The sequence below is a fragment of the Sminthopsis crassicaudata genome, chromosome 1 (assembly GCF_048593235.1).
Source record: "Sminthopsis crassicaudata isolate SCR6 chromosome 1, ASM4859323v1, whole genome shotgun sequence".
Taxonomy (NCBI): Eukaryota; Metazoa; Chordata; class Mammalia; order Dasyuromorphia; family Dasyuridae; genus Sminthopsis; species Sminthopsis crassicaudata.
In genome coordinates this window covers 160,162,243-160,189,881 of record NC_133617.1, presented here as the reverse complement: position 1 = coordinate 160,189,881, position 27,639 = coordinate 160,162,243, and the positions used below count along the sequence as shown (strand labels likewise).

Here is a 27,639-nt window from a genome sequence, read left to right as displayed (position 1 = left end):
ATAATACCTGCATGCTATGCTTACTTATTGATACACTTTTTCCAAAATATTTTTGAGATCTTCCATAATTTGAAGCTAAGATACCCTGTTGGCCTTATTTTACATAATTTTCTGTTATGCATGCTACCTTTCAAACAAATGTCACCAACTATATTCTCTGATGGAATCTTATATTTCTTTCTCTTCTCCACCTATTAAAATCTTTCCCTTCCTTAAAAGGTTCATCTCAAATTCTACTTTTTCATAAAGACTTTTCCTGATTCAATCAGACTTCACCACAGAATAACATATGATTGTTTGACAGGATCAGAGGCTGCAAAAGCTTTTAGAAAGGACATTAAAAACCATTTAATCCCAAACCCTCATTTTCTACATTAAACAACAACAACTGAGGCCTAGAGACATTTAGGTGATGTGACCCAGGGCAAATTGGGTTAAGGCCAAAAACTAAATAACCTAATAATCTTTTTCTGTTTTCTGAGACTAGGAATTTGAGATAGAAGGTACATCTATCCATTTGCGCAGTTAATGCTAACAAAACTAAAAAATTAATTATCAAATAGTTGATAGATAAAGATTTTTCACTGATAAATATTATATATACTTTAAAAGTATATTAAAATATGCCATAAGCAGTAAGTCACAGATTCAAAAAGAAGTCTTTAAGCCATGATTATAAAATTTACTGGTAAATATATATGTAATAATATCAGAATTCACTTGTTTGAATATTAATTTAATAACAATATAGACTACCAAAGCACACTGTCCATAGATTTGCTGCCTCCCATTTCATATCAAAAAATAGTAGGAGTAAAACTTCACTGAAATATCACAGGAATAAATCTCATACTATCCCCAAAGTAGTCTTATGTAGTAGACCAAATGGCAAATAAGTAATACTGATAGGGCTAACTTCAAGAATCCAAAAAATCAGGTAATTTTGTCTAAATAATGATTGTCTGGACCTGATTCATCTTGTGATAAGCCTGAGATTTAGTGACTAAATACAGCTTTTTCACAAAAAAAGTTATCAATGGAATTGTAAAGTTAATTGACAGTGCACTGCTTAAGAAAATCCACATGCATATATAACTAGGAAACTTCCCCAGGAAATTTATAACAATAGCTAGTACTTCTCCAAGGTACAGGGGTGCTCAATTTGGAGTCTAGACCAATTAATATTTCTTGTGTAAATGAATACATTATTTTACGTTGGGTGATTGTTACTTAGTAATTATTTTCATAACGTTCTATGTATCCTTTTTCTCTCGATTACACTTTCTCTTAAAAGCAAGAACTATTTTGTAGGCTCTTTATTTTATATTCAGCAGGTGTTCAGTGGATGCTTGCTATCTTACTGTAAGTGGCCCCTTAACTAGCAAAATAAATGAATATCATAATGTCTTAATAAAGAGGACTTGAGCAAAATGTTTCAAAATTGAAGAGTTAATATGCTTATAGGACTCATGAAGTTGTATGTGTGAGTAGACTTATGATTTTATTGATGTGAGGGAGAATCAAATAAGAAACTTTAATGCAAAAGCAGATCAGTGACTTTTCTGAAACTCATGGTTTGAGTAAGCAGGACACTAGGTTATCACATTTGCTTGGGCTCACAAAGCTAGTGATATAATCCTGACCCCAGTACTGGTCTCTGCCCATTATGCTATATACACTCTCTTCAAGAATTGTTTCAAAGTCAGAGACATTGTATTTTTTAATTATTGAGTCTTTAAGCTAGTGTTGAATTAGGTTTTTCTGCCAACCTGAGGCAAATGGAATATGTCTTTCAACACTGGAATATACTTATCAAGAGTTAAGTCTATACAGTGAGAGAAGTGCTGAGTTTGAAGTTAGGAAAGATCTGGCCTGAAATCCTGTCCCTATCACTAAGAGATGGGTGACCAAGTGGCACTTTCCCAAGCCTCAATTTTGTTTTTCATAAATTGTGTTATTGTAAGGATCAAGTGAAGGTAACCTTGAATCATAGTACCACAGAGGTAGGGACTGGAGGAATCTAAGAAATCACTGGGTCCAGCCCCTTCATTATACAGATAAGAATGCTGCATCCCTGACAGGTTAAGTGCCTGGCAAAGGTCATACATCTATTAAGTGTTAAAGCAGGATTTCAGTCAGTCAGTCTCTGTTAATCAACAAGCATTCATTAAGTGCTAAACTTGCATGCAGGCACTGTAGTATGCAGTGGCTTATTTAGAAAGGCAAAAAGAGTGCTGACCCTCAAAGGATCTTGAATTCTAATGAGGGTAGGGAAGGAACAATATATAAATAATTCTTTGTAGGCAAGAGATCTGGAGGGAGGGGGAAAGGTAATCTCAAAGTGGAAAGCACTAGCAGTTGGCTGGGGGGACAAGAAGAGAACTCCTGTCCATAGTGGAATTTGAACTGAGTCTTGAAAGAAACCAGAGGAGGTAAGAGTCCGAGGAGAAGAGGAAGAGACATGGAATAGGGAGTGAGGATCCCAAAATCAACATAGAGGAACTAAGTACAACACAAGATAAACTTCAGAATTTCGCTCATAAGCCTCTGCTTCCACCCAAATCCTTGTTATTATTTCTGAGAACTTATTCATAAAAAGACAAAGGTATCTTTGCTAAGTATCAGAGATGTAAGAGGTGGAGGTGGAAATAAGAGAGAAGTCTATTTTATGGAACATGTATGAATACCCCTAAGAAAGGGATGATAGAATTACAGATCAATCACAGGTTGGAAGGATTTTCTTAGGCCAACAAGTCTAGCTCCCTCCTTTTACAGGTGGGGAAATTAAGGTCATTGAGGGTTAAATGTCTTATAATTACACAGGTAATGAATGTTATAGTCAGGCTGGAGTCTATCCTGTTACAATTCAGCTTTCATTACTTTTCAATATAATTCTCCACAGTAGTTATATTAAATCTTTTCTTCTCCAGCCCTCAAACTCATTCCTTCTCCCAAATTTAGAGTTTTCTTCAATGAGTTTGAAGATCTTTTTCTACTTTATGTCAAAACTTCTTAGAATCTTTAAGGCAAAAACTTTTACCTCTGTCTTTGTCCCAGAGCCTGCTACAGTTCCTGTAATGGCAGGTGCTAAATAAATGTTTTTTGATAATTGATTGATTCTCAAGATATTAATCCATTTTCTTTTATCACTTCAGAGAATAGGTTCTACTACTCCTTGCCAAGATTAATCACTTTATTTAGGACCTTGAATCTCAGATTCCTTTACCCTTCCAGGATTCTGCTCCAGCAATCAATTCTTTACTTGTAAAGGGCTAGAACTGAGCAATGCACTTGAATAATGAAGCATGTGAGACTAATTGCCAATTGGACAGTTCCCTATTAATTTATTTGAAGGTTGACCCTCCCCAGCTGTTCTGTGCTGACTTGATTGGTGGGACAAAGAGGGGGGAATGACGTGTATGGGAGGAGTAGGAGGAGGAAGAGGAAGTGAGACGAAGAAGCTGAGTCAGTCTCTCCTGGCGTTTGAGGGAGGAAGGTGTGTGTGAGGTTGCTAGGCCTAACCCCCTGACCTTGACTGTAAAAGATCAAGAATAAAGACGGTTAGTGATCCTGATTCCGGCTGATTTCTGGGAAGACAGAGTTCCAGCATTTACTCTTTTAGAAATAGGTGAGACCTAGCTTCAAATTCTCCCTTTGACTGCTAATGATTGTGTGATTCTAAATAACCTGAGCTTCAGTTTGTACACCTGAAAAATGGAGATAATAATACCACTACATGAGGATTGTTTAGAGGATCAATAAAATTTGCAATGTCTACAATGGCAGTATAACATGCTAACAAGAAATTTTTAAGTGCTTCTTATGTGCCAGATAATATGCTAAGCATTAGAGATGGGGGAAAAAAAAAAAAAAAAAAAAAACCAGGGGAAAAAGTTCCTTTCAAGAGCTCATGCATTATAAAATGTCAACTATTACCATTTCTTTTTTCATTAGCTTGGCTAAAATGACCAAGTCTTTTTATTCCTCTAAAAAAAGAAATCTCAATAACATTTCTTCTTTCAATCCCTCCTTTTATCCTTCATGATTAACTGATAACTGGTCCTAGGACTGGTCCTAGCTATAAATTTTTTTCTATGGACTTTTTAAATGCATCTGAAAATTCTCGACTTCAGCATTTTTAAACATTAATGCTTTCAATTATTTTGATAACCATTTTACCAACACAATCATTTTCCAGTGAATGGGTACATCCTTAGATTCTGGTTGTCACTACAAAAAGCATTGTTATAAATATTTTTATACTTTTTCCTGTTTCTTAAATCCCTTTGAGGGGCATGGGTCTATTAATTTTCATTCTTTTAACACTTTGCAATCTAGCTTCTATCTTGACCACTCTACACAAAAGTCATCAATGATACCCTCATTATGCTTTTGCAGTCCTCTGTATCTTTGACTTGACCATGGCCTAATCTTATTATTGACCTTCTTCTCTATACCCTGGGCTTCTGAGACATTGCATTCTCTTGGCTCTACAACTAATACATTTATCTTATTTTTTGGTGTAGCTCTTTTCTCACTAGTGAATGTATATGGCAGCAGATATATGACATTCAGAATCACAGAATATAATAATGAGAAAGAATCTCAGAGGTCATCTATTCTGAAGTGTATTTGAGTGTAAATTCCTCATGACATCCCGAACAAGAAATAATTCAGTTGCCAGTAAAAAATTACTCAGTACTTGGAAACAGTTCATTTTTTGTTTGTTTGGTTTTTTTTTTCCCATTATGTTGAAATGAAATTTATATCTTCACCACTTCTACCCACTGGTCCTAGTTCTATTCTCTAAGATTAAATCTACATTCTATCTCTTAGAATATTTGAAGTGTCCCTCCATAGAAGAAGCAATAAAAAATTATAGTGTCTTCCCTCTGTTATTTCCTAGTTGCTTTGTATATATTTGTTTGCATGCTGTTTTTCTCATTTGATTATAAGCTCCTTAAAGGAGGGGACTATCTTTCGTCTTAACACAGTACCTAGTACACAGAGCAGGCACTCAGTAAAAGATTGACATACTTATTCCCTTCATTCTTTTAATTTTCTTCACATGGCAGGGTCCTTCTCTTTATTATCTTTATAGCCTTGGTTTCGATAATGGTTTCAACAATCTTGAGTTCCAGCTTTCATACTTCAGCCTAAGTTTCCTCATCTATAAAATTGAAAGAATAAAACTTTTATTATCTACCTGTTTGGTTCTGCTAAAAAGAAAAGAGTCAACCAACCACTTCACAAGGCACAAAGGAATATTATTCAAGCTATCCTCCGTTCACCTTTTAGGGACCAAGACTATATGTCTCATTTCTCACATATATAACCCAAGTTCATATAGATACAGGCACAATGATTCTAAATAACAGCAAAACACAATAAATTGTTCCTCTTACTTTGATCAACTTTAATAATCCTTGGTATAAGATACAGAGAATCAAATCTACCATATGCTATACTCACATGTTACATTTCAATAACAGGAATAAAGAACTATGTGTAAATCTAATTGTTTGAAAAAAATCAATAAGTATACTCTTTTACTAGGGTAATTACTCCCATAATACTGTACAACTTACAGAATGTTTAAAACTGGCATAACACACAAAAGAACTCAATAAAATCAATCTCTACTGATGAGAAAGATAAGTAAATACTAGCTTTTGTGTAGATTACAGAGGGAAGAAAGGGCTAATTTTGTTCTATTAAGCTAATGAGTGGCTACAAAGGCCAAAATGAAGGCAAACACATTTCTTGCCAAGTATTAAGTCTCTTCCATTCCCTAAGTTACATTTAGTTGACCTTGCCCACTGTTTCTATACTTGAGGAGCCACCACAGGTTCAATGGAATCATTTTATAAAAGAAGGGAATGTATTCCCCTTCTCCAAAACTTTCTCATAAACTCCTTCCCTTTCCCTCTCCTCCCACTAAACTAATTTAAGTCATCGTTTAATTACTTCAGACATCCAAATTGTAGGTAAAATAATCCTGAGGGTTCAATAAAAAAAGGGGGGAAAAAGGAAGACGTTGAAAAATGCTCCAGCTGGGAGTTGTTTGTGACTTCTTGGTTTCACTGTTTTAGACTTTCTGGCATTTTTATTGCCTGTTGTTCCAGTGATAATGCACAAGCATAGATATATATATATATATATATATATATAGATAGATAGATATATATATATATATATAAATCAAAGTAAATAAATTCAAAGAGAGAAAAAGAATAGGTCATTATGGAAAATGGCAGAAACATTAATTTTTAAATGATACTAACAAAGAAATAAGCATTTAAAATATTTTTAATTTGGGATTTTAGTAAGTATAATTTCATGTTGCTATTATCCTATTTGAGGCCTTGTAGGAACCTAGCCAAAGAAATGGTGACAAATGGTATTTTATTAAGTGAAATGCTAATTAGAATTACACTGAAAAGAAATTTGTTTATAAATAATATGTTCTTCTATTCTACAAGCCATTTAGTCTGTTTGTTGTAGAAGTAACATTTTTACTTAGCAAATTGTGAGTTTTCCTATAACTTTTGCAAAAAAAAATCTTTAAAACACAAAAAAATTTATTCCACTCTAAATCAAGTGAGTTGATTTCTACTTTTAAATGTAGATATAGATATAATAAATGGTGGTCCCAGGTTTCTCCTAGATCCAAATAATTAAAATTGCTAACCAAAACTGACACGGAAAAAATCCTTATGTTTCAAGTTATGTTTGTCTGGGAATCAGCAGGGTACAGCGGATAGTACTGGAGGCCCTGGAGTCAGAAGATATGGGTTCATAAACTGTCTCTGAGATTTCTTTCTTGTGTGGTTAAGTATAAGCCACAACATCAGTGGGACTTAGTTTCCTCTTACATAAAATGTAGTTTCTTCAGCTATACAATAAAGAGGTTAGCCTAGACGATATCTGAGGTCACTTTCAGATCTCAATCTAGGATCCAATAATCTTAAAACATTTGCAACTGTGAATAGCATAGTTGTATGACTTCCTGGGACTTTTGAGGAAAAATCAGAGTAAAATGAAGTTGCTTTCTAGCCCATTTTCTGAAATATGAAGTTGGTAATATTTTTGTGAGCCTTTCTAAAGTATTTTAAAAATATTTTTAATGCCTACTTTGTTTTTTTTTTTTATTAACTAACTGTCCAATAGGCCAGACTAAGGTTGCCCAGTGTGTTCATCACTTGTTATTTATATAAAATGCATCCCAAATATGTCAAATTGATGCTCTCTACTGGTCTATCCAGGGAGCAGAACCAAGACAGGCTGATATCATCACATGATCACAGCAGCATTTTCAGTTTCTAAATCATCATCTAAAACTGGCAAATTAAGACTTGCCCCAACTCAAACAGCAAATAATCCCTATCCCACCTATTCTGATTTAACCATTGTGGCAAAAAATGGTAACCTGAAAGCATTTTTTACACTAATGGACCAGGTATTACTCCTTGACTGATTAATGGCTAAAACTTCTCTTGTTTGGTCATAGACATAAATGTGGTATGTGTGCCTATTCACAGGTCAGGAGGATGATGTCTTTTATGGAAAATGAAAACTCACTTTTTGGTATAAGTGGACTTTTTTTTTTAACCTGTTATAATGTCAGAACTTGCTATTTTTACAAGGATCTGAAAATCCTGTGGACAAAATGAGCCTGTGTTTGTTGGCTATATGTGATGGCATCCAAAAGGGGCACTATATATCACCAAAACAGCTCACAAACTGGCTAGTCACATTATTTATTACAAGCCACACATGTGACAAATTATTTAACTCAGTGACTCCTAATAAGTCAAAGAGCAAGCAATTAGCTAACTCAGTATGAGGGCTGTTTGTGGCAATTTATAGATGCTCTCAAGCTGTCACAGCACTTCAAAGCCCCATTAGGGGGAAACCTTTTAATGACTCACTTGAGATGACAAGTATTACACAGCACATATGGCAGCGATGAATTTGGCAGCTTATTCTGTTACACTCAGCATTCCCTCAACCTCCTCCCCTACAGCTGTTTACATGTTTTTAGTGTATACCTTTTCTCTATAAGCTGTAAACCACCATGAAATGCGTATCCCAAATAGCAATGAGCAGAATTCCAGTCTTGTGTCAGAGACAAGTTCTGGGAACTGCTGAAATCACTGGACATTTATGGGTTTTCATATGTTGTTTCATAGGAGAGGAGAGATAGAAAGACAGACTGACAGTGACTTGCCCCATAGCTTTAGGCAAGTCTCTTTGTCTCAGTTTCTTCATCAGTAAAGTGGAGGATAATAAAAACCTACCTCACAGGAGTGTTGTGAGAATTAATTAGCTAAGTGTTAGTAAAATGCTTTGAAGATGAAAAGGGTTATCTATGAGTGGTAAGAATTATTATTATCTATTGCAGCTTACTGTTATTAACTGAGTAAGTCCGAGGATGCTTTGCATTTTGCCCTCCTCCCACCACTTTTAATTAAGAAAATTTTCTCTTGGGTTGCAACCATATCCTTAATTCCAACATCATCCACCCTGACCACACCCCAGGAGCATTTAAAAAAGCACAATAAAATGCTCTATGAGAGAATAGAGCTATGAGTAGTAAGTGGCCTGTTCCAGGGGCAACATTTCATTATAATCATTTTACACATAGGGTTTATTTAGAAAGTAAGAAATACCTGGTGATTCTGTGCAATTTCATGTATCTAAAAAATTCTATCTCTCCCCACCCCACCCCCAATTTTCCTCCACCCCAAAATTGAGATGTTGGCATTAAGGAGAAACTGTTGAAATAGGGAAGGCTTGCAAATGATGATTTGTGATAACTACTAAAAGCCTCTTTTCTTAGGGAGCAGGGGATTCAAAATAAATCCAGGAATTACAAAGTAGTGCAATATTCTTATTTAATGAGCCAGAAAGATATCAGATATTTCATAGATGGTTTCAAGAATGTGGTAAGTAGTGCACAGTGGAAGACAAGATTAATCAGCAGAAACTGGTAACTACATGAAATTCTGCTTTGTTACCATGTTACACTGAGAAAAGGCAAATATCAGCCTTCTCCAAGGCACAAACAACTGAGAGAACTCATTAAATCGTCTTACACCATATGTATACTGCATTAAAATGAAACAATCAATGCACTGTGCTTCAGCATTCCACAATAGCCACAACATAACAACTGCTAGAGGCAGTTGTACCTGCATGAAGGAGGGTTGACCACTATCTTTAATAGATGAAGGATTTCATCTAGACAATTTTATGATATGTAACCAGTGTCACTGGTGAAATAGCTTTTCTGTCTTGATTGCTAAGTAGACATCCTGATCTTTGTTTTGTTTTTGCAAATGGCACATAGATGGAACAATTATTATGAGGAAATGTGGAGTTTATTATTTTTGGTTATAAGAAAAGCTTGAGTAGAAGAATTGTAATGCAATGGCAGGCTTCATTGAAAGAACAAGGAATGTTTTTAATATCTTTTTGTATAATACTGATCCCTTTTCTCAAATCAGTTAATTTAAAAGAAATGCAAAAAACAAAATAAAACAAAAACCAAACTACTAAAACTTTACAAGTAACTTTTTCTAAAGAAATATACACATTTCAAGCTAATCTTAAGAATACTTTTAGTCATCTTTTCAATTAAAAATTAAATCCCAAACAAATTGTCCTTGGCTTAAAAGCCTTCAAACCATAAGGTTACACAGATAAGTAGATTGGAAGCTTGAAAAAACTTAAACTCAATATCCTAGAATCATTATATTAAATTAAGATCATCCTAATACTTTCTTGGACAGAACACGTAGATTGCATCTTTGTACTTTTGCTTCACTTTTCTCAGTCGTCAAATTGTATGTTGCTGAATTTTTTGTCAAGGCAAAAATAGAACAAAGCAGCTGTTCCTGATCAAATAAAGAAAAAATCCATACTGGAAGCAACAAAAAATTTTATAGATATTTAGGACTTAATTTTTAAGATATATCAAATAAACAGATTTCAAGAGAAGACAAAAATTGATTTATGCTTTTATTAAAAGAGAGAGAGACAGAGAGAGAGAGAGAGAGAGACAGAGAGAGACAGAGAAAGAGAGAGAGAGAGACTGAGAAGACACAATTATTTGCCATGCATTTACTTTTAGATCTCCAGAAAAGTCTTTATGAGATTGGTCTAAATATATAACAAGTGTATCCTTGATGAAAACTTGAGAAGGAAATAGGCTTTCAAAGATCATTTTTAAAAACATATTTAAAGAATATTCATATATGTAGAGACAGAAAGAAAAAGGAAAAGAGGGGAGAAGGAATAAGCATTATATAGTGATTAGTGCTCAGTACCTACTATGTATTTGCTCATTTAATCTCATAACAGCAATTCTTTGAGATAGATACTATACCATGCTCCTTTATTTTCTTACATAAACACAATTCATAAGGTAGGAGAAAATAAACACAATTCATAAAGTAGGAGAAAAGAAAGGTTACTTCCTTTTCTCTTAGGCAAAATGGATGAAAGAGAAAGCAAAACAGAAAGTATTAAATAAAAAATGTTAAATGAATGAGTTATGGATTCATAAATGTCTTGAATATAAAGAGCTGACATAGTATATTTAGACTGCCACATTTGTGGCAAGTTTGTTACAGAAGAAAGACAACTGGTTATCTTTCTCTATGTTAATTGATGTCTTAATTGTGAAATTTACTTAACACTACATTAAGACAAATTGAACTTGGAGGCAACATTGATGTAACAGAAAGAAATAAGGGATTTTAATCCTTAAAATGTATGTAAGACACATACATATAATTAAGGAACCTGGTTCTATTCTATTTAGCTGTATGATTTCTGGTATTGTATTTTCTCACCTCTAAACTCAGGTCTCTCTACAGACATTAAAGTTTTGAATTTCTATTCAGATTTGAATATTTGAATTTCTAACAGATTCTATTTCTAGCTCTAAATGGAGCAAAAATGTGTCCTCCCCACCTGGAGAATGGAGAAGAGATTTCTTTTCTATATTGTTCCTCAAGGTGGCCAAAGATAAACCACATAGAGAAGATTTTTCTACATGATGAAAATCAAAATGTAGAAAAGCATGAAATACAGTGGTCAATAGTCATGCCAAAAGACATCCTGACTCTCTTGCTTTTTAGCCATATAGCCAACTGGGCTATCATCAGGCTGATACCCAAGTATTGCACCATGATCTCTGTCTTAGGTGAGAATGTGCTTTCTCTCACTTACTACTCCCTACTAAATGACAGATTTCTTCTCCCCTCTCTCATGGGGAAATTTGGGTTCATTATCTTTTCTTAGTTTTATAACCATAGCTACACAGCCACTCACCCAAAAACATTAAAACATGTCTCAGGCAGTTAATTACTAGATGTTCTATTGTCTTTGAGAATACTTGATCAACACAATTTAATAAACGATTAATAGGACTAAAGAAAGTTAATAAATGCTGAACACCCACTCTGTTATTTTAAGGTTTTCCATTATAATACTTAAACTCTTGTATACTTTATACAGGTTATTTGGAGAGAAAAACAATGAACTAGGTTTATCCAGAAGTCCCTTATCATCTTCACATACATCCAAAGGGAAAATAGGAAGAAATAGTTAAAGTGAAAAAAAATTAAGAGACACAGGAAGAGACAGCTTGGTAAGTCATTCATTTAGTCTATTTTCTTTACCTCCACATCACACTACTGCTAGACAGATCTTTATAAAATATCTTGTGATGTTATATTTCATAGGTGGTGAAGATTCTGTTGCCTTTTTTTTGGGAGGGAAAGGGGGGAAATTCACTAAGAAACCTGCCAAGAAGTCTCTCCTTATATTCAAGGTAAATTTCCATAGGATTTATTTTTTCAAAGACATTTACTTGTATTTTCCATTTTTAAGGCATTTAAATTTATTATCTGTGGAGTGTGACAATCTTTCCCTATTATTCAAACAGACCTCTTTCTCATTTTTTAAAACATTATACAAATTAACTACATGGAATAATATCTTTAAAATAATTTCCTAAGATAGGCAACACTGTTTTTGAGCTTATTATTGTACTTTACAATATTTTTATTCTCAGTTGTAGTGTAAAAATTCATGGATGACACTGGAAACAGTATGTTGGAATCTTGAGGGAAGTCTTCACAGTATGTAGACTACTTGAAGGAGAAGTAGGGCTTTGATAAAAGGAAAGAACGTATAATAAGCAGCATAATACAGAAAAAATATTGTATTTGGGAGATAGTAAGATTTAGGTTTGAATCCTTGTTCTGACACTACCTCTATGATCTTGGGTTAAGCATTTCCTCATTAGCAAAGCATGACAGAGGTGAACTAAATGATTTCTAACTTCCCTTCCATTTTTAATAGAATCCATTCATATGCTACAAAGCCCAAACATTACTATAACAATATTGTTTAAGATTATTTGTAACAGGAACAGAAGTGACTCGATGCCAAATGAAAACTATATCTGTGTAAAGGTGAGGTTAATACTGTGCAATTCATATTTTAAAGTATTAACAAACATTGTTTAATTGAGCAAATATCCCTAGAAGTACATCATGAGCTCACTGTTTATAAGGTTAGGATATTGAACACTGTGTTTATTCTTGGTCTCCACATTTGAAGATACAAGACATGAGCAAAGAATAACAAATCACTTTTATATATGAAATGATTTAGCTCATTCATTTATTCATCAAATATTTATTGAACACTTACCTATAAGAGAAAACTAAAATGGTTGGATTTTTTATCTTTGGGTGGAAAGATGTCTCACTGATGATTTTTAAATCTTCTTTAAGTATAGAATATAAAATGATTTTATAATTAAACAGTGGCAGTTCCCATAGTGAACATTATACCAGGCCATAATCTTATACTCAAGAATCTAGAGCTTGTTTTGTTCTTTCCAAAATATATTGGTTTAAAGTGACTTCCTGCAGTATTCCTATCACTGTCTCAATTTGTTGATAATTATACAATGGCCTTCTCTTCATTTTCACTCTTCTTGACCTCTTTCCAATTGTAGACACTTCTTATCTCCTTCTTCTTTTGGTATTCTCTTTTCTCTGGCTCTCTGGGACATATCTCTTTTCTTGAATCTCCTCCTATCTATCAGATCGCTCCTTTTCAGTCTCCTTTCCTTATCCTCATCCAGGTCATACTCACTAATAGGGGATGTTCCATAGGGCTCGGTCTTGGTCCCTCTCTCTCTTTGTATCTTTTATTGTACTTTACTCAGTGATCTCATGAGCTCTAATGGATTAAATTACTGTTTCTATGCTGATGTTTCTCAAGTTGACCTATCCTGCTGATTTTATCTTGGAAACATTTCTTATTTCCTTCTGATATAGCCATCAACTTGCTACAGACCCTCTTCACTTCTCATCTGTATGATCATAATAGCTCATTGGTTGGTCTGCTTGCCACAGGTCTCTCTCTTCACTCTAGTCTACCCTACATTCAGCTGCCAAAATGTTTTTCCTAAAGCACAAGTCTGATCATGTCATCTATATACTTAACAAACTCCAATAGCTCTCTCTAATCTCCAGGATAAAAATACAAATTCCGTTCGTCATCCAAAGCCCTTCATAACACAGTCTCTCCTTTACTTTTCCATTCTTCTTACACCTTATGTCTCTCTCTACTCCCATGTACTCTTCTCTACAATGATAAGATGGTCAATCACTTGGATCTGGCATTTTCTCTGGCTGTCTCCCATACTGGTATGCTCTCTCTACTCACTTCTATCTCCTACCTTCTATCAAGTTCCAACTAAAGCAATCTGTCATAACATTAATGCTTTCCTTTTATTAATTATTTTCTACTTATATATGACTTGTTTGTTCATGGTTGTTTGCTTGCGGTCTCCACTTCTTGAAGGCAGGAAGTGACTTTTGGCTTTTCTTTGTATCACCAGCACGTAATATAGTGCCTGGCAATGGATTAATGCTTATTGACTGATAGCCATCCTTTATGTTCAGCTGAAGTACAGCCTCTTTTCCCTATGAAATACTCCCTTGATTGCCTCAGCTCTCATGGAAGTAATTTCTTCATCATGGACTCAGTATTTTGTAGGTACTATACTCTAATTTACATGATAATTAATTACATATGTTCATTTGCTTTAATAATTTTAAGTTCTTAAGGAATGTCATTCATGTTGAACAAAATTATAAAATTATTTACTTAGGGGGTATTTTTTTAAATTGAAAAAAAAAAATGCCTTAGTTTTACAGCACACGGATTTGTTTAGAGACATGGTAGAAATTCTTGACTATAGTAAGCCAATAAATATAAATAAAATTATAGGGGGGAGTGAAGAAACAAAAAAAATTGAGAAAATCCCATACTTAAAATAGTTTAATGTATGTCATTGGCAAATGATCATCACCTACTACTATTTGTGTCTGTGAGTCTATGGGGTCAAATAGAATTATCAGAATCCAAATTATTTTGGATGACCAAAAGCATCTGCTTGGCTCTGAGATATATAATCAGATTGAGAAAAGAGTCATTGTTTAATTTACGAATTTAAAAAATAAGGATTTAAGAAAACAAATCAACAGAAAATTAATGACAAAAGTAGACCAAAAGAGGCTTTAAGATTGTAAAAGACTATTGTGATATCACTATTGATCAGAGAAATGCAAATTAAGACAACTCTGAGATACCACTACACACCTGTCAGATTGGCTAAGATGACAGGAACAAATAATGATGAATGTTGGAGGGACTGTGGGAAAACTAGGACACTGATGCATTATTGGTGGAGTTGTGAAAGAATTCAACCATTCTGGAGAGCAATTTGGAACTATGCTCAAAAAGTTATCAAATTGTGCATACCCTTTGACCCAGCAGTGCTACTACTGGGCTTATATCCCAAGAAAATACTAAAGAAGGGAAAAGGACTTGTATGTGCCAAAATGTTTGTTGTAGCCCTCTTTGTAGGGGCTAGAAACTGGAAGATGAATGGATGTCCATCAACTGGAGAATGGTTGGGTAAATTATGGTATATGAATGTTATGGAATATTATTGTTCTGTAAGAAATGACCACAGGAGGAATACAGAGAGGCTTGGAGAGACTTACATCAACTGATGCTGAGTGAAACGAGCAGAATGAGGAGATCATTATACACTTCAACAATGATATTGTATGAGGATGTATTCTGATGGAAGTGGATATCTTCAACATAGAGAAGAGCTAATCCAATTCCAATTGATCAATGATGGACAGAATCAGCTACATCCAGAAAAGGAACACTGGGAAGTGAGTGTAAACTGTGAGCCTTTTTTGTTTGTTTGTTTTTCTTCCCAGATTTTTTTACCTTCCGAATACAATTCTTCCTTTGCAACAACAACAACAACAAAATTTGGTTCTGCACATATATATTGTACCTAGGATATACTATAAGATATTTAATATGTATGGGAATGCCTGCCATCTAGGGAAGGGGGTGGAGGGAAGGAGGGGAAAAATTCAGGACAGAAGGAAGCACAAGGGATAATGTTGTATTAAAAAAAAAAAAAAATTACCTATGCATATGTACTGTCAAAAAAAGTGTTATAATTATAAAATTAATAAAAAAAAAGATTGTGATAGACTAGCATTGATTCCCTTTGTTTGAAGCTTATAGCAATGTGACAGTATGCTATGCTATTGAAAGTTCTCTTATAAGTAAATTCTGGTATGCAATACATAACAGCTCTGGTTTCTCATGTGCTTTATCATTATGTTAATGTATCTTGAATGTTTTATTATATGAAAATGTGTGGGTTTTTTAATCGATCAAAGAAAGCCTAGTAATTTAATAAGTAAAATGCTACTTTTACAATCTGAGTTTCAATTTCTGCATGCTGAATTAAATATTTACTAGTTTTTTAGCTTAAAAATCTGAAAATATATTAGAGGCAATATATTTCAACTTTCAGAACAGGGAGCAGAGAAAATTCCTTCACTCTATTCTCAGGTAATATATAATAGTTAATTAAATGAACTATAAAAGGAGAGAGAGACAGACAGACAGACAGACACACACACACACACAACCAAATCCTGGTTAGAATTACAATCACAATGATACAAGAATGATAGGTTCTTACTAAGTGCTAAGTTGGTACTTAACAATTTCTATCTTAGCATTCACACCTTTAGTTCAAACCTTTAAGGGAGTTTTCACCTTGAAGGAATACTTTAAAGAAGCAAGTTCATTGGCTGTAGGAGTTCTCACAAGCCCATTCTCTGGGAGGATAAAAAGAGGCAACATTGAGTCTGAAGAACAGTCTAGACTAGGACATTGAGTTTGGACGGCAGTCTGGATTGAGTCAAAGAGAAGACGTCCTATAGATTCGCAGATCCAGCAATCCCACACTTTTGGAGGGGAAGGTTCCAGAAGCCTCCTAAGAAACCTGCTCACAGAGAAAAGATTATACAGAAAAGAAACCTCCTCCCAGAGAAGGATTGTAATTGAGAGACGATCAGAACTTTACACAAGAATATTTCACAGTATAAAAAAACCAATGAAATTCAGTCTGATGAATTTAACACATATAGCAAGAATTGGCTAGTTAGTCAGAATACAACATATTTCTTGTCTGAAAAACTAATTATAGACATTTACAGTTTAAAAATATGGAGAGAAATAGAAAACTTAAAAACTATATTTTAAACTATGTTTTCTTTAAAGCATTTCCAGATGGTGTTCAAGAATAGTATCTTCATGAGTAGATGGGTATAATGCATTTTCTAGAAGTGGAGTCATCCCTCTTTTTTTTTTTTTATGAATGCAATGAACATGCACACAAATATGCTTGACAAACAAAATATAACAGTAATAATAACATATTCATATAATGCTTTAAGATTTTCAAAGTGCTTTTTCCACAGCAAACCTGAGGTAAGAGTAGTAGATCTATTATTATTATTATTTTACAATTTAGAACCAGTTTTACAATTAAGAAAACTGAAGCTCATAGAGATAAAATTAATTTGGTCATGATTATACAGTCTATAAATGGATTTGAACCCAAATCTTCCTAACACCTCATTTTATGTCTCTTTTACTACATCATTATCCTAAATAATATTTTATCGTTCCATGTATTTTTTCACTGATTTCTGAATGCCTAATTTTTACATAGATTTGAGAATACATTTTCAAGATCTTTTCATGAAAAATAAAGACATAAGACTAACATGATAATTTTCCTAAATCACATTTAATTATATCATCCCTTACAAAATATCTCATGTTGGTCCATTTCTAACTTTTCTGACTACAAAGATGTCCAAACTGTACAGACATGTTTTATGTGTCTCAAAAATCTGATGTCAACCTGCCAACATTATTTTCTCTTGATATTCCTCCTCCCTATAAATGCTAAGACTACATCAGAAGTGTGGAAGCACATATCATCTTTTAGTCCTGATAGAATGATAACTACATAACTGAGTGAAGAGAAGGCACAGATCCCATAAAAAGACTCTGACTCTGACTGTTCACTTGCCTGACACAAGCTATGGGAAACATACCTAGGCCCTCCCCCCCTTCACTTTCATTCCCTGGTACAACTTTAAACCTTTTACTCCTGGAATAATTTCCTTGATCCATTGCCTCTATAGACTTTTGGCTCTCTTTTCTAAGATTTTCAGTTATTCATTTGTATCTCACTACTTTATTCTACAGGCTGTGCTTGTGCATTTTTGAGAGGCTTCTTGATGCAGTGAAGAAAGACCGAACTAAGAGTCTGGAAAACTGGGCCTGAATCTAGCTCTCACCTTCATAAACTGTGTTATTCTGGGCAGATCACTTAATTTCCCAGACTTATGTTAACTGATCTAGTGGGAAGAATAATACTGGAATACTAGTTATAACTTGCTTCACAAGACTGTAGTGAGGAAATAACTTTGAATATTTAAAATGCTGTACAAATATAACATTGGGACTGATAAGAAAATCTAATTTATATACAACATGTAAATGATAATTTTTAATTTATTACATTAGATGGTAATGCTAATTAATTTTTTACAAACACAGTTACTGTGTTTGTCAAATTCTAGTTGCAATAAAAATAAACTGTAATATATACAGTGATAACTGTGATATAATGGGGACAACAGTGACTCTGAAATCAAGGGATCTGAGTATACATGCTATTTCAAACAATTGGCCATGGGCAACAACAGTAATATTAAAAATTAATAAAATTAATTATTAAATTAATGTATATATTATGAAATTAATTAATAAAATAATAAATAATAATAATAAGTACTAAGTAATAGTAATAATAATAAAACTAATAATGACTTTCACTCTCAGTTTCCTCATCTATAAAATGGAGATAGTAATAGCACTCCTTAGGATTGTTCTGAAGATAATTTTTTTTTATTTTTGTATTGCACTTTCTAAACCATAAAGTGCCATATTATAGAATTTAAAATGGGATGGGTGGGATTTTAGGAAGACTAGCACCTCTAGTGGGATAACTTGCCGAGTCCTTTTTAGGGCTGCTCATTCACTTTTGGTGTCCATCTGATTCACTCAGCTCTTTACCTGTGACTCTAAGAAGCTACAGAATGCTCAGTGGCCATACCCTGGTAAACCATCTCAGCAGACAGATTAAATCAAGTTGAGCTTAACCAATAAGCCTCAAACATTGGTAAATTAGGGGGATGTCTTCCCTAAGTATATAAAGACCTCCCTTGGTGAAATGGGCAGATGAGAAACATTTGTTCCAATGGACATGAAGGTGCCTGAGACATATGCTATGGAACTCTTTGAGCTTGGTCAGACATAAAAGATGCCAAGGTTATCCAATGCATCCAGGGTCATCGCCAGTGTTACTGACTTGCCACTGTATTTCAATGACTCAGGAAGAGAGAGTAAGGTTGATTACTTTGTGCAACTGCTTCCCTTGAATCCAATTTATATGCCTTGTCTAGATATCACCTGGGTTGTCATTGATCTTCTACAAAATGGAAGAGGAAACAACAACAATGTAGACATCACATAGGCAACTAGATGGTATGGTGAATAAAGCAATGGATCTGGTGCCAGGAGAGCAGAATTCAAACGTGGCCTTGAACACTTTTAGGCTATGTGATCTTAAGCAAGTCATTTCACCTATTTTACCTTAATTTCTTCATCTGTACAATTGGGATATAATAGCACTTCCTCCCAAGGTTGTTTTAAAGATAAAATGATGTAAGGTTAGTGAGGCATTTAGCACGGTCCTGGCATGTAGCAGGTGATTATAAATGCTAGCTATTGTGATTATTAACAATGATAATAAATAATATTTATATAGCACTTTAAGAAATTGAGACAATCAGAATCAATAGCCTTTGAAAGACCCTTTAGTGCTAGATCGATGGTCCTATGAATTTGTACTTAGTATGTCATTAAACAAATTGTTACTATAATTGAGATAGGATTAGAGGTATAGCATCATCCTCAGATTCAATAATGGAAGACAACTTGTCCTGCCTTTCCATTCTGTCCTACCTCATTCTCATCTCAACAAAGTTCTAAGGCTCATGTTTAGAGAAAAGATTTAGATAATTATACATAGCATAATGATGTTCTCTACTGCTAAATATTATATAAAGACCAAAGCATCTACAACTGAAAAAAAGTTACAATTTAATATAGAACATAAATGATCATATTCAGCAAAAAACAACTTTCTACATCCTTCTGGAATTAAATGATGTAGTTTTAGACATGGACAGCCTACAAACAAGGACTGTGGTCAGTTATTTCTTCACCAAAGTGGCATTTTTGCCAACAAGACTTTTGGCAGCCTTTAAGAACTAAAAGTAGCACAATTTACCAAATAAGGTGGGGAATTTGAAAACATTGAAGATATTAGCATTTGTTCCTAAGTCTAACATAATACAGTGCACAGGCTTGCCATGAGAGGCTGGAACTATTAAGTGATAACTTAAGCAGTGGAATGCAAATAATCCATTGGTTCATATTAATGTCATGTCCATTTGTTAATGTTCCAAGTTCTCTGATGGCCCTAGGGATACCTCATTCCACTTCTTAGGGGCAAAAATCTATGGATAGTATATCACAAAATGTTAAATTATGAGAACACATCAGTGATGATTTACTTATTAAAAAGTACATTAAACTATACTGCCTAGAGTTATTTGACCTCAAAGCAGATTGCTCCTAAATTGCTTAAATAGAAATTGGTCATTTACCTACTGGCAACTGTCCAAAATTTATCTATTTAAGCTACAAAGTTCTATTATTTATCTATAAACACCATAATCAATGTTAACTTTTGAAATGCTGATTTAACTACAAAGAAAGCCATTTTGAAACAAATGAAAAATTAGTGTAAAACTCTGATAAAATAGTATTTATGTAATACAACACCTCCTTCCCTGAGAAGTTAAAAGGATGCTTTAAATATTTTATAGATTAAAAGGGGAACAAACCCTAATTATTGAAGAACAGGGTCAAAGAAGCTCAAGGCACTTGACTCACATTGGGCTTCTGAGTCTGGAAAATAGTAAAATTTTGTAATTTATTTGAATACCCTTTATGAAAATTAATTTACTACCAAGATATCTCCATGTTGCGTAGATAATTGTAATTATTTCTCATTTTTAAGCTAAAGAAGAAAAGATATCTTGGGACAATTGGACTCTCCCCTCACCCTCTAGCTCTGCGTGTTTACCTTGCTCATATATCAAATTAATGTGTCTCAAAACCCAAGTAAAGAAGTAACATATTGTATATGAACTTTTATTCCATTAGCCTTTACCAAAGAAATGTAAGGAAATGGTATCAACATATTTAATTTGAAGCTGGCCAAACACTATGAGCTGAGCAGGGTGGGGTTGTGGGGAAAAGAGATAATGGCCAATGAAGTTACTACACTATTCCATATTTATTTAATTTTATTTTTAATAAGCAGTGGCAGAAAAAAATGAAAAGGCAATATTTTTAGTCTTCTTTGGTCTAGAAGGGCCCCCAGGTGTCAGAGTGCAAATAAAGTCCACTTCATCAGTCTATGGGCTGCCAGTTTTCCCTCATATATTTTCCTTACTTTCCACCTCCCTTATGTCTCCTGCCATTCTCCACACAGCACTCCTCCCTGTGCCTGGAGAATGAAACCCACAGACACCACTAATACAATACTACTTCATCAACCTGCCAACTATCGGGAAAACTTACAGCTGCCTAATCAGCAGGCTCCTTCCCAAAATCCCATTCCTGTTCTCATAGTCAACATTCTCTACTTCTATCCTTCATTTCCCAGGCTTAAGGTCACTTCTGAAACCATTGGAATGTACTGCACCCTAAGTAATTGGGCAGTCAATTAAGAGTCAGGTGAAAAACAAAATGATACTTAGATTTCTAATGCCAGTGAAGGCAGGGCATGGACATAGTTCAGTTTTTTAGATGTCTTTATACAAAGACAAGCCAACTATCAAAAAACACATCTTTAATCATTGTATTGTCTGAGAAAAGTAAATTTGAAAGCTTAATAATGTCAACAATTAACACTAAAAATTTTCTCTTAAAATATATTGCTATCGTACTCACTACCTGATAATCAGATTCAATTTTCATCAGAAAAGCCAATTCCCTAAACATCTTTAGGATCCTCTAAATTTTTCTTTTTCAGCTTTGTGATTCTGTTATCATTTCATTTTAACAAATATGTGAGAATGTATGAAAATAAGGAAATAAGAATGAAAAAAATTGGCACATCTTCAGCATGAATTATTCCATCATAGATTACAGATAGAAAAGCAAAAACGGTCCAAAAAATGTGTTGCTGTGAAAACAGACAGACTTTTAAAAACAATTATTAAAAACCTAATTCTTTTGTCTAAGAAATGACTTTTTTAAACATAGACTTTTTGATTCTCATTGATAATTATAAAAAAAGAAGGGTTTGATTAAGAAAATTAAAATCATAATTTCTTCTAAACATTGGGATTTATTGTAAAGTGGGTTTGTTTATTTGTTTCCAATAAAGAGTTTTTAGGATATTAGAATAGTCCCTTTTCTTTATCCACTTCAGATTAATTAATCACAAATATGTTTAATCCAAAAGAAAAACAATATTTATTTAACCATGGGTATCAACATCATCAACAGAAAACACTGAAAAAAAAAAAAGTTTCATGGAAGTGATAACACCTGGTTATTATAATGAAAGATTAGAATTGGCTGTCAACACTAGACTATGTAGACTTAATTGGAATTGCTTAAATCAGGCTTTAATTTGAATACATGATTATTTGACCAGTATTCTGTTGTCTTTAGTTTGGCTTATTAACCAGTGGAATATGTATATGTATACTATGTGTATATACACATTGTATATCTGTATGTCATATAATTATATTACAAAATTTTTGTTTCCTTTTTTTTTTTTTTTAACTATTATCTTTTTTTTCCTCCCTGAGGCAATTAGGGTTAAGTGACTAGCCCAGGGTCACATAGCTAGGAAGTGTTAAGTGAGGCCAGATTTGAAGTCAGCTCCTCCTGACTTTAGGGCTGGTGCTCTATCCATTGCACCAATTAACTGCCAATTTTTATCTTTTTTTAGCTCTTTGGCAAGAAACATGGTGTAAAAGAAAGACTGGTGGATTGGGAGTCGAGTGACCTAATTTCAAATCCAATCGCAAACATGCTCTGAGTTCCACTCTCCTCACCTACAATACTGTGAGAACAACGATAGTATATGAGAAGCTCATTATCCAAGGACAACTAGAAGAAAGAAAATACTCCTTAAAATGAACCCACAAAATGTAGTCCAATATTTCAAAGTGAAATGTGATTTTTAAAAAGTTTAATTAGAACTTTTTTCTTAAAAAATAAAATTTAAAATTATGGAAGTTAGCATGGACCCACACTTAACACCACATACTAAGATAAGATCAAAATGGGTCCATGATTTAGGCATAAAGAACAAGATCATAAATAAATTAGAGGAACTATCCATAGGATAGTTTACCTCTCAGACTTGTGGAGGAGGAAGGAATTTGTGACCAAAGAAGAACTAGAGATCATTATTGATCACGAAATAGAAGATTTTGATGACACCAAATTAAAAAGCTTTTGTACAAACAAAACTAATGCAAACAAGATTAGAAGGGAAGTAACAAATTGGGAAAACATTTTTACAGTTAAAGGTTCTGATAAAGGCCTCATTTCCAAATATATACAGAGAATTGACTCTAATTTATAAGATATCAAGCCATTCTCCAATTGATAAATGGTCAAAGGATATGAACAGACAATTTTCAGATGATGAAATTAAAACTATTTCCAATCATATGAAAGAGTGTTCGAAATCATTATTGATCAGAGAAATGCAAATTAAGACAACTCTGAGATATCATTACACACCTGTCAGGTTGGCTAAGATGACAGGAACAAATAATGATGAATGTTGCAGGGATGTGGGAAAACTGGGACACTGATGCATTGTTGGTGAAATTGTGAAAGAATTCAACCATTCTGGAGAGCAATCTGGAATTATGCTCAAAAAGTTACCAAACTGTGCATACCCTTTGACCCAGCAGTGCTACTACTGGGTTTATATCCCAAAGAAATACTAAAGAAGGGAAAGGGACCTGTATGTGCCAAAATGTTTGTGGCAGCCCTCTTTGTAGTGGCTATAAGCTGGAAAATGAATGGATGCCCATCAATTGGAGAATGGTTGGGTAAATTATGGTATATGAATGTTATGGAATATTATTGTTCTGTAAGAAATGACCAACAGGAAGAATACAGAGAGGCTTGGAGAGACTTACATCAACTGATGCTGAGTGAAACGAGCAGAACTAGGAGATCATTATACACTTCAACAATGACACTGTATGAGGATGTATTCTGATGGAAGTGGCTATCTTCCACATAGAGAAGAGCTAATCCAATTCCAATTGATCAATGATGGATAGAATCAGCTACACCCAGAGAAGGAACACTGGGAAATGAGTGTAAACTGTGAGCCTTTTTTGTTTGTTTGTTTTTCTTCCCAGATTATTTTTACCTTCCGAATCCAATTCTTCCTTTTCAACAACAACAACAAAATTTGGTTCTGCACATATATATTGTACCTAGGATATACTATAACATATTTAATATGTATGGGAATGCCTGCCATCTAGGGGAAGGGGTGGAGGAAAGGAGGGGAAAAATTCAGAACAAAAAGGAGTACAAGGGATAATGTTGTAAAAAATTACCTATACATATGTGCTGTCAAAAAAAAGTTATAATAAAAAATAAATTTAAAAAAATTATGGAAGTTAATATTATCTTGCATTTAATAAAATTTAACATATAATTATATCTGTGCTAATTCTTTGAACAAAAATGAATAAAATATTTATTAGAAGAAGATAATTATTTTGAAAAATTATGATAAAAGCATATTGTAATCTTCACTTTATGGTTGACTTTCATAATGATATTCTTGCTGCAAAAATGTCATAATACTTTATCAGTTTTAACTTTTTTAAGTCTCAGATATTAAAATTATTCTCATTTGGAGAGCCTAATCAACAAGACACTGAACTAACAAAGATGAGACAGGGAATGTATATGAACATGGTATACAAGTTCCTTAGCCTGATACTGAAAAGCTTCTACAATATGGCTCCAAACTAGCTTTCAAGGATTATTTCATGCTTATCCTTTCTCCACTATACATTCATGTCTATTGGACAGCTAACTGTTCCTCAAACTTTAAATTCCTTCTACTTCTATTCAAGGCGCATGCACATAGGCACACACACACATACATCAATGCATTCATACAGGTTACTCTTCCTGGAGTTCACTCCTCTTACTCCTCTCACAAATCTTTATCCTCTTTTACATTTCAGCTTAGTAGTCACCTACTAGATAAGGGCTCTAGATGAATTCAAGTCACCTCATTAAGGTGAATGACATCTTTATGAATTCCATATTCCAATCAAACTAATTGATTTGTTGTTTCTTGCCATGACAGCCAATCTCACATTGGCAAACTCTGGCAATGACTCTTTATTCCCAATGTCTACAATGTATTTCTTTTTCCGAGACTCTATGACTTCCCTCTCCCATATGGAGCTCATCCTGACCCTCCCTTCCCTTTTTATATTCTGCTGTCACGTCATGCCATTTCCTCTTTGAAATTACTTTGCATTTAGTTGGCACATATTTTATTTCCTCCTCAATAGAATGCTATGTCCCTGAAAGTAGCAACTATTTTTTCTGCATCTTTAGCACCTAGAAAAGTTTCTGACCTGTTGTAGACACTTAAATTCCTGTTGAATGAATTAATGAATCTCTGAATTTTTGTTACCACTGTTAACCTAGCTGACCCTGTTCTCCATTAAAAAAGAAAACTGTACCTAGGAACAGCTAAGTGGCACAATGAGTAGAGAGCTAGAAGACTTGAGTACACATTCCAGTTTCAGAAACTTCCTAGCTATCACTTCACCTCTCTTTGCCTCAGTTTATTTGTAAATGGGGATAAAGATAGCACTTATCTTTTAGGATTACTGTGAGATTAAATAAGAATTGCAAAATGCTTAGCGTAGTGATTGATAAAAAGAAAGTGCTGTATAAATGTTAGCTATTATTATCTTTTTTTTTTTTAAATAAAGCAAAATGAAAATTTGGCATTGATCAAATTATCTGTCAGGAAGTAGGTAGTATGTTTCATCATGAGTCATCTAGACTTCTGTTTGGTTATGATATGTTTCATAATTTTTAAGTCTTTCAAATGTATTTAAAATACAAGAGTAATTTAACATGTAGCTTTTTTTTACACTCTACATCAGTCCACTCTGGCTACTACTGGGAATGAAGATAATTGATATTTTAAGGAGTATTATATTTTATGGCTATTAGGACATAGTGAAATAATTCACACAAAATTTACTAGATTATTGTAAACCTTTTTTTTTTAATCATATAATCCACTGTAATACTAAGAAAATAGTAGAAAGGTGAGTAGCATCAATTAAAATGTTCACTTCCATTTTAGCAGACCCTATCTTTTTTCTTACAGTGGATTTATATAGATGTTTGGAGAGAAAAGATAAGACTGCATATATACATTTTATAGGAACAGTTTCCTTGAAGACATTCATTCAGAACTTGCAGAAAAAGCTACAACGTGTACTTATGTATTATGTAGGGTTATTTTTCCCTCTAGACATTGAGATCAGACTTGGAAATTTAGAGGCTACCAACCCACTTTTCTATGATATGTCTGTCACAAGAAACCATGACAAATTATGCTGCATTTTCATTTTAAAACACAATAATAAATCTATGCTTAATCAATCTTTTGATTAGCTACACATGCCATAAAAATAAGACCTGGATTTAAAGTCAGGCTTTCAGTTCAGCAAAGCAATTTCAGGTTCAATGGTGTTGGAGAAAGAGAAGTGTTACTATTTTTTACCCTCAACCAGATAAATATGAACATTTGATGCCTTGGCCTACTTTGATTAGACATGCATTCTCACTACACAGCTGCAAGCTTTTTCCCCTTCCTACTCTTGCTCTCAGATAAAACTGGACTATTTTGCCTCAGTACTAAACTCAGTCCTGGGACTTTGCTGCCAGTTCACCTCCAGCTGCCTGTACAGAGTTTCACACTAAACCCCTTGTTTATATCAGTGCTGCAATTAAATCCAAGCCAAGAAGAGAAGTCCCTAAGAGGGTGGCAAAAGTGCAAGGTTAAGTATTGATTCTCAATTTCTGCTCCCTCACTCTCCCCACAACCTTTTCCTTTACATGTACATACACCTTAAAAAAAAAGATATTTCTCTCTCTCTCTCTCTCTCTTCTCTCTCTTCTCTCTCTCTCTCTCTCTCTCTCTCTCTCTCTCTCTCTCTCTCTCTCTCTCTCTCTCTCTCTCTCTCTCTCTCTCTCTCTCTCTCTCTCTCTCTCTCTCTCTCTCTCTCTCTCTCTCTCTCTCTCTCTCTCTCTCTCTCTCTCAACTTTCTCTATCTCTTTTTATTTTTGGTTACCATTTTGGAACTTTTTCACAAATTGAATCCTGTTTTCCAAATTGGCCAGTGAAAAGTTTTTGCCATGCTGAAATCATTTCCAGGGCTAAATTGGGAAACCTGAGGCAGCTGGGCGATCTGACAGCTGGCTGCACTGGGCCTTGCAATAAAAGGCAGTGTGAATAAGGTATATTGAAGTTAAATTGGATTCGTGTGAAGGGACGTTTATTTAGAAGGGGGATGTGGAGAGGGGGGAGAGGAATTAATGAACATGAGAAATTAAATTAGCTCAACCAAGCCTTAAAAAAAATATACTGAGAAACATTTGACCTGCCATGAACCTTTTTAGCAAATCAGGGATTTTGGGGCTGCGACCATATAAGATCAGTTTCATGCCCCACCAAAGGTAATGGTTTCAGAGCTTCAGTTCTATCGAGATAGATAAGCTATGGCATGAAAGTGGCTTAGGAGAACCTAGTTTCTTTTGACTGCATTCAGATAGACCAAGCACTTAAAGGGAAAACTGATAGGCCACTAAAAAAGAAAAGGTCACTCCTACAGATGAAAACATTTAATTAACTAGTAACAGACTACATGATATGAAAATAAACATGCCTTTTCATCTTTACTGCCAAAA

The 27,639-nt window shown here is 34.0% G+C and overlaps 1 protein-coding gene and 1 long non-coding RNA gene across 2 annotated transcripts in view; one reads left to right on the top strand and one right to left on the bottom strand.

Moving 5' to 3' along the window:
* The window catches only part of GMDS (GDP-mannose 4,6-dehydratase), a 751,186-nt gene that overhangs the window by 309,121 nt on the left and 414,426 nt on the right, over positions 1–27,639 (bottom strand). The gene's annotated exons all lie outside the window — the stretch shown is intronic.
* Positions 3,469–24,293, top strand: LOC141544271 (uncharacterized). The gene is made up of 4 exons (XR_012482572.1): positions 3,469–3,628; positions 11,527–11,659; positions 11,754–11,842; positions 22,598–24,293. It is a non-coding gene; the product is annotated as an uncharacterized LOC141544271 (long non-coding RNA).